Below are 8,523 nucleotides of genomic sequence, written 5' to 3' on the forward strand. Positions count from 1 at the left end.
GCTCACAGGTACCTGATGAGGCTGTTCTTCTTGCATCTGCATTTCACAGATGAGAGAATGAGAGACTTGTATCTCGCCCAAGGTCACAGGGCTAAGAAACGATGGAGCCAGGATTCAAACCTACACAATTTGGTTCTAGCGTGGGCCTGTAGCAACTCTAGGAGAGATATGCTGCTCTGAATTAGAAAGATAATTCTTATAGAAAGTGTATCAAACGCATCATCAGAAATACATCAGATGTCAACACAGCTGTGATGACATCACAGGGTCAGCATCTTAATTTCTTCTTGCCTTTGCTTTTGTAAAAAAAAAAAGAGGAGGGATTCAGAGCCTAGTGCCCTTAAAATTTAGTAACATCTGGTTACTAGAACTAACTACCCTAACAACCTCTGTATTTAGGTCAGATTTGTAGAAGAGCCCTCCAAATGACTCCTTGCCCCATTTTTATTGGTCAGTCCAAGTGTAAAACAATAAATCCTTCAGTTGTCCACAAGCAAAGAAGAGTTGGGGAAGTCAGGAGCAGATAAGACTTTAGGCAAGAGAGGAAAGCTAGAATTGATTTCTGTCATTTATATCATTTGCTGCCAGGAGGCGAGAAGTTGAGTTTACTAAAGAAAAAAGAAACACAATATCCCTTTCTTTGCCTTGTTCAGATACATTCCCCAGTAACTCCTTTGATAGCACACGATGGCCATTGTCACCTTCAAATACTCACTCTAAAACCTCTTTAGACTTCTTGTAAAATATGGTAGGTTTAACACAAGCCTAATAAGTCAATAACAGAATGCCAGAAATAAAAAAGTAAAAAGTCCATGAAATCAAACGAATGATATGACCATCTCTTCAGAAGACAAAAAAATTGATAGATGAGATTTTTATGCAGAATGGAGGACCTAGCCACCTAAATGGGTTTCAGGGGAACAACAAAGAGAAGACGGTCAGTTTGCCCTCCCAGAGCCCTAGAAAAACTCAGATCTTGGAGTCGCTAAGTAGCATAAAAGGTTGGGTGAGACTTACAAAGAAAACACAGATAAAAGAATGCATATACAGTTCAGCTTCTCTCCTTTCCCTGTATAGCCAGACTGCCTTTCTCCCCCTGCAAACACAGGTACACACACACACATACACACACACACACATGCGCACACGTATACATGCACACACACAGACACATGAACACATGTGTGGGAAAGAAAAAATCATTTTCAATCTGATCCTCTAAATTTCAAAGGGCATTGATGAGCACCTACCACAAAGGACCCAAACCATAAGTATCACTGGGCAATTTTAGAACATCAGAAACAAAGAGAAGACCCTAAAAATGCCTGGAGAGGGAAAATTAAACAGTTCACATAAAAAGTATCAGGAATCAAAACAACATTGGACTTCTTCAGAAGGACAGCAGAAGCTATAGGTCAATGGATCATTCATTGCCTTCAAAAAATCGAAGGAACTTCTTTTCTGGTGTAAGAGTTCTCTGTCCAGCCAAATTATTAACCACATATAAAGATAGAATAAAAGATCTTTTTAGATATTTAAACTTTCAGATGTTTTGCTTTTCATATGCTCTTGTCAGAAAAATACTGAATGATGTTCTTCTTCTGTAAAATATGGGAGAAAACCATGAAACAGAAATCACAGGAACCAAAATACCTAACACAGGATGATAGCTGTCCGGGAGGCCTAGAAACCAACCTGTTCAGGCTGGAATATGAGAAGGGAAGGTTCCAGGGAGATTTTCTGGATACAAACAAACAGACAAAAACTAATGTATTGGACTGAGAGCAAAACAGAATCAAGAGGCATATTATGGAGCTACCAGAATATTTAGAATTAATGATTGTACAAATTAAGGAAAAAATAGTCAATTAATAAGTGCAGGAATATTTTTTTCCCCTTCAGGGGAGTTTATTTCCGGGGCAGAAAAGGAGAAGCAGAGTCGGGCTCCTGGAAGGGAGGGAGGGGAGGAGGCACACTTGCCCACCCACTCGCCCCCCTACCACAGCAACAGCATGTCCTTCTTCCCGGCTGGGTCCAGGAGGTCCCACCAGGGTTGGTGGCAAGGAGCCTGGGGGCAGAGACCGCAGACCTGGGGGCCCAGAGGATGCAATAAACACCGGCAGGCCAGGCTCTGGACTCCAGGCCTGCAGGCCCAGGGAGGACAGGTAGGGTTGTGCGTCCTCCTCTGCTGGGGCCTTGGCTGGGGACGAGCTGCCTGCTGGGACCCCAAGGCAGAGGCACGGGGACACCCGGCCGCCCAGATGGGAGCGGAGGCGACTTGAGTTTTGGCAGCTGGGCTTTCCCCAAGTCCCTGGAGTCAGGCACACATCCCTGTTCGGGGGAGGGAGAGGCCCGGCCCGGCCCTGGCAGGCAGGGGAGCGGCAGCTGCACAGCCCACACTCCTCCCGGGCCTCGGGGATCGGGGATGGGGGGAGCCCCCCAGCTCCTGCAGCCCGCGCTGCTTACCGCACGGGGCCCGCGCGTTAGGCTGTTACCGAACTGACCCCGCGGGGAGCGGGGGGGGGGGGGGCGCTGGAGGGTGGCCCGCCCCCCCCAGGAGGCCTCTCCCGGCGCGTCCCACCCCAGCCTCACCCCGAGGGGCGCCAGCAACCAGAGCCTGCGCTACTGCCAAGGCCCAGAGCGGAAGAGCCGGGCCTCGGACGCGGTTAGGACAGGCGGGGAGCCTGGAGGGCTCCCCTGGGCTGGATCCTCCGTCCCACAGCAGAGGCAGAAGCAGCAACAGGAGCCCTCCGAGGAGGCTGCAGTCGGGGTGCGGGGGGCCGGGCAGCCCGGAGGCCACCGGCCCCTACTTTACTGTGGAGTCTAGCCCCGGTTGGGAGGGTAGGGATGGGCACATCTGTCCGTCCATCAGCCACGCTGCCTCCCAAGCCAGGGCTCAGTATAACTATAACTCCAGGAACATTGTTTAAATTTGAATAAGAAAAGGAATGTAATCCTGTTATTCCACTTAGCTCAGCCAAAAAAAAAAAAAAAAAAAAAAAGTACATAGTCATAATAATGCAAATTCTGAATATTGATTCACTCAAAAATTATGATAGAGGCACCTGGATGGCTCAGTCCGTTGAAGTACTGACTTGGTTTTGGCTCATGATCTCAGGGTCCCACCTTGGGCTCCCCGCTCAGGGAGGAGTCTGCTTCTCTCTCTTCCTCTGCCCTATGGGCGCCCCCACTTCCCCACCTCCGTCAAATAAACAAATAAATCTTTAAAAATTATGCTATAAATTAGGAAGAATGGGAATTACTATTAGATTTCTAAAATGATTTTCATGACTTACTGTAATTAAAATTAAAGTTAATTAATCTTAAAAGACAGAGTGGACACACATCATTCCAGGCATCTAGCATGGGCAGATGCTGTGTTTTTGTATTTGCTAAACCTTGAAGAGGTTGCTACTCATAGTGAAGGGAACAAAATGTCTAGGAAACAAATCTCTTGTGGTCAGCCAGTGAAAGAGGAACACTTAATTACAAGACAAAATGCACAAAAAAGAGAAAAACTAGAAAGAGTTCAAAGAGAAAAAGGTAACCAGAGATTTATATGTGGCATAATAACAGAAATAATCACATAACAGTTTATGAGGGAATTCAAGAGACAGTTAAGGTAATTTGGAGAGTTTATTCTCATTTTATGTATCCGTGTCATATAAGTAGAGTATCATACACAACTTTGCCCTTCCTTGTATAAGTCATATTTATGTATACTCTACATATATTTCAAAATATTAGCAGTGACTTGTATTATGATAGTTGAATTTGGTATTGTGAATGATCTTGGATTTCATCTCTGCTATTACTGTTATAATTGGAAAAAAACATTTTAAAATGAGTTCTTTTTATAAGCACTGTGTGTTTTCTGTTTACTTTTCCTTTTGAATCTATAAAATTATAACATTTAGAATTGGAAGGGACAGGAGATTGAATTAAGATGGTTAACTGCGCACAGATGCCTAAAAATGACAGAATGCAGTTACATGTTTAAAATAATAAACCCACAGTATAACTGGAAAACAAGAAGAGATATTCTCGGTGGACCAGAAATAAAAAGGAATTTCTAAATAAGAGAAGGCAGATAGGATTGGAATTCTAAGATGAAGGTGCTTTCCAAAAACAAAACAAAACAAAACAAAAAAACCATAAAAGACTGTTTTAGAAGGAAGAAAACGTTCTGGAATTCTCAGATTCACCAACCCCATTCTTGGAGGTACAAGTGATGAGGAGCAAGACGGGAGCCCAGAGGCAAAGCTAGGGATGACTGGTAGAAACAGTCAGATGGATCAAGGTCTGACTCCTCCTTGCCAAATAGAAGCTCTGCCTTTAGGCAGGGGCAATGAATATGAGATTTGGAAACATCCAGATATCATGGGGAATCCCTATGGCCAGAAGACTAACTACTAGCACACCTTGCTGACAATATGTCCCACTTAGTGCTTGAGAATGCTAGGAAGTAGAGAAAACATTCATAGGCTACAAAGAGATTCCGCCTACCACAATGAGCTCACAGCTAAGAATGGTCAATCATTTGAGAAAAATTAACATCTCAAAGAACTGTGCCAAACTCAGTAAATGGAAGCTTTTTATTTTCCTGAGGACACAGAGGTAATATTCTCAGAGAGATGAGGGCATATTGCATTTCTGAAACTGGGCAGGACTTTTTTTTTAAGGAAACAATTTGAGGCTTGGAAATAAAAACCATGATGGTCAAAGAAGAATCTACAGGATCTAGTCTGTATTTCCCTTTCGTTTTCTTTCTTTCTTTTTTTTTTTTTTTTTTTTTTTTTAGATTTTATCTATTTATTCATGAGAGACACAGAGACATAGGCAGAGGGAGAAGCAAGCTCCCAGCAGGGAGCCCGATAAAGGACTTGATCCAAGGACTCCAGAATCACAACCTGAGCAGAGGCAGACACTCAACCACTGAGCCACCCAGGTGTCCCTGTATTCCCCTTTCTATTGCATTTCTATCTGTGTTAACAGGAACTCACTATCTTATCAATCAGTCCATTCCATTGTTGAAGAGCTCAAATTTAAAAGCTTAACAGTTCTCTCTTACATCGAATCTTGCTTTCTTGCTCTCAAATCCATTGGTTCTGGATCTTTCTCTGGATCAAAACTGAGCTTTCTTTTTTGCAAGAACACCTTTTCAATATTTCCAAATATTTATTATATCTCTCTCTTTAGTCTTCTTGTCTCCAAGGTTAACAGTCAATTATTCAACTGTTTCTCACCTGATAGCTTCTAGAGTCTTTATGCTTCTGCTGACCCTTCCCCTGAGCTCTTTCTAGATTATCCCCAATTCATCGATAGAGACTCTCTAAGGCAGGCTTGAATTTGCACATGGTATTTCAGATGTGGCCTAATTTTCCCACAGTGCTATTATTACTTCCTCTGGTTACTCAACTGCTATTAATAACATCTAAGCTGATATGAGTGCGGTGCTTTCCTTGAAGAATTCCAGGAAATGAGTAAGTAGCTCTGTTTCTGTAATGTTAAATATTAGGTTCAACTATCTAGTAAATATTTATTAACCACAGGCTATGCTCCAGAGACTCTACTAGGCGCTACTGGGGTGTCCAAGATGAGTAAAGCATAGACACCTTCTGGAAATTTACAGTTTAGTAGGGAATTTAAGGTACATGTATGAATAACAATGTAGCAGTGGGAAATTGACCCCAGATGTTAGAATAGATGCAGAGCTGTAGATCCAATGGAGGTACATAATCCAAAAACAAAAATCCTTCCTAATGACGCTGGGATTAGAGTCCTGCTGCACAGGTCCTTTGACTGGACTTGGATCATGTTTGCCAAGTTGTCTCTTCCCAATCCCTCCTGTGTCCCGATGCTTGGTGGGTGTCCCTGGTTGTTCTTATTGTTCCCTCTGGGTTTGAGAGGCCTGGCACTAAGAACCAAACCTTCCAGTGACACTGCAGTTGAGTAAATGCTCAAAAATGTCAAAAGCAGGAATACGGGTACATTTCCATGTTCACAGCAGCATCCCTCACAATGGCCAAAAGGTATAAGCAATGCATGTATCCATTGATGAATGAGTGAATACATCAAGTGTGGTATATACATACAGTGGAATATTTTTCAGCCTTAAAAAGATAGGAAGTTCTGACACATGCTACGGCAGGAGGGAACCTTGCAGACATTATGCTAAGTGAAATAAGCCAGCAACAAAAAGACAAATGTTGTATGATTCCATTTATATGAGGTATCTAGAGTAGTCAAATTTATTGAAATGGAAAGTGGAATGGTGGTTGCCAGGTAATGGAGAAAGGAGGGAATGGAGAGTTAGTGTTTAGTGGGTACAGAGCTTCAGTATTGCAAAGTAAAAAGAGCTCTGGAGATGGATGGTGGTGAGGAAAGTACAACAGTGCTACTGTAGGTGCTACTGAAATGTATACTTAAAAATGGTTAAAATGTACACTCAAAATGATTATGTACATTATAAATATATGCATACATACATAAAATATATATGTATTTATATATGTATATTATATATATAAAATCACAGCTAAAAAAATAATCTATCCCTGGCCATTAGATATTATAGAATTTAATTCTTCACTCCATTTCCTGGATCTGATCCACAACTTTGCCCTTCCTTGTAAGTATTGTGTTGACTTAGAGACACTCCTGACATAAGGCTGTTTCACAGCTATTGTGTCTGTGACAAAGTGTTAGCTAAGGGAAAACTGTTTCCAGAGCAGGGGCTTGTTTTCAGGGACTACAGCCAGCAGATTGATTCTAGACTCTTCTAGGGCAAGACTCATGTGTCTCTCAGAGCTTATCCACCTTTAAGCTTGCATGGAGCAGGCCCATTAATTAACCAAGGGCAGATTTGGCTCTAGTCTGGACTGAGCCTGACATGAAGGATTCCTATCTACATTCCAGTCAATCTGGCATTTTCCACAGAAACTCATTTTGAAGGAGGCTTTGCCCAGCATTTCTTCTCCATTCCGAGGAGGAGGACCTCATCCTCACGGCAGCCACAGCGTCCGGTATTGGAGTTTTCGAGTTAGTGACAAGCCAACAGATTTGAAAAAACTAAACTGACTGTTATAAAGAGCACTTTATTAATTTTGTTGACAAAGGTTGTTCAATTTGAATTATTTATGATGCTCTATTGTCCACTGGAGACAGCCCACAACTCATTCAATAGGAGGCAATCAGCAGTGTAACCTGAGACCTTAGCCTATCTCTCAACTTTCCAATCCTTCTAACGAGGAAAGGCAGGTGTTTTCAAGAAAGAAGAGTTATTCATTTATTCAATAAATATTTATTGATATTGAAATGATAATTTTATGGTAAGTGATAATAATAGGGTTATGACAGTAAGTGGGGCTGTAACCAGTTAAATGGAAAATCACGGGTTATAGTTCCATAAACATTCTGTTTTTCTATAAAAACTACTTCACCACAATCTTATACACCCCAAAGCAATTGTATCTTCTGAGTATTCAGGAAGGTCATGAGTGGCATCTTATGAGCCAAACTGTGCCCTGCCCATCACCACCCAAATTCATGTGATGGGTGCCCGACCCTAGTACTTCAGAACACATTTGGAGATAAGGTCTTTAAAGAAGCAGTGAAGGTCAGATGAGGTCCTTCGGATGGGCCCTGATCCAGTATTTCCAGTGTCCTTATGAGAAGATGAAGTTAGGACATGGATACACATAGAAGAACGAACACATGAAAACACGGGGAGAAGTTGGCCCTCTACAAGCCAAAGAGAGACACCCTGCCAACACCTTGGTCTTCAGGCCTTCTAGCCTCTAGAATTGTGAAAAAATAAAATTTGTTGCTTCTGCTGCCCGATTCGTGGCATGTTGTTTATGGCCACCCTAGCAAACTAATACACTCTGCCCTTGCTAGTCTACTTCTCTACCCACTTAATCCCATGCCCTCAGTGACACCATAGCCACGACATCAGGACTGAACTGTTTGGATTCATGAAGGAGCCGAAGAGACACACAGCTAATAAATCATCCTAGCAACACAGTGTGCTTTAGGAAGAAAAAAAAAAAAAAAAAAAAAAAAAACATGGTGGGTAGGGGTGGGGATGTACCATGCTACAGATCAGCAAGCTGTTGGTCTACTGAAAAAGCATATTTGTTATTACTCCCATTTCCTCCCAGAGTAGGACTCTTCTAGTTTAGGAAGGCTCCCCAGGGGCTGGCATTGCTGCATTAATAGCCCAGACACCCAGGCAACTATTTACCAGAGTCACAAACAGTTCACTCATACTGTGCAGTCCCTAAATTAGGACTTCACTTTGATCGTGATTTATAGGAGTCTGAAAATCCTCAAACTTTAATCCCAAAAGAAGGTTGCCATTTCCAGCAGTCAGAGAATGTAGGTGGTTAGCTCCTTGGCTTTGTACTCCTACTAAAGTGTCTGCCTTGTGCTTCTCCCTCACTACCCCCTCCAACACCCCCCACGGGAGCCATATGGTCACACCGCCTACTCAGCCTGGCCATGCCAACATTCACTTTTGCT

At 42.7% G+C, this 8,523-nt stretch overlaps 1 long non-coding RNA gene across 1 annotated transcript; it reads left to right on the forward strand.

Moving 5' to 3' along the window:
- The first annotated feature begins 2,547 nt into the window (after positions 1-2,547).
- LOC140632863 (uncharacterized) lies at positions 2,548-7,894 on the forward strand. Its single transcript, XR_012030523.1, has 3 exons — positions 2,548-2,770; positions 5,390-5,483; positions 6,940-7,894. It is a non-coding gene; the product is annotated as an uncharacterized lncRNA (long non-coding RNA).
- The last annotated feature ends 629 nt before the right edge of the window (positions 7,895-8,523 follow it).

The sequence above is a fragment of the Canis lupus genome, chromosome 5 (genome assembly GCF_048164855.1).
Source record: "Canis lupus baileyi chromosome 5, mCanLup2.hap1, whole genome shotgun sequence".
Classification (NCBI taxonomy): domain Eukaryota; kingdom Metazoa; phylum Chordata; class Mammalia; order Carnivora; family Canidae; genus Canis; species Canis lupus.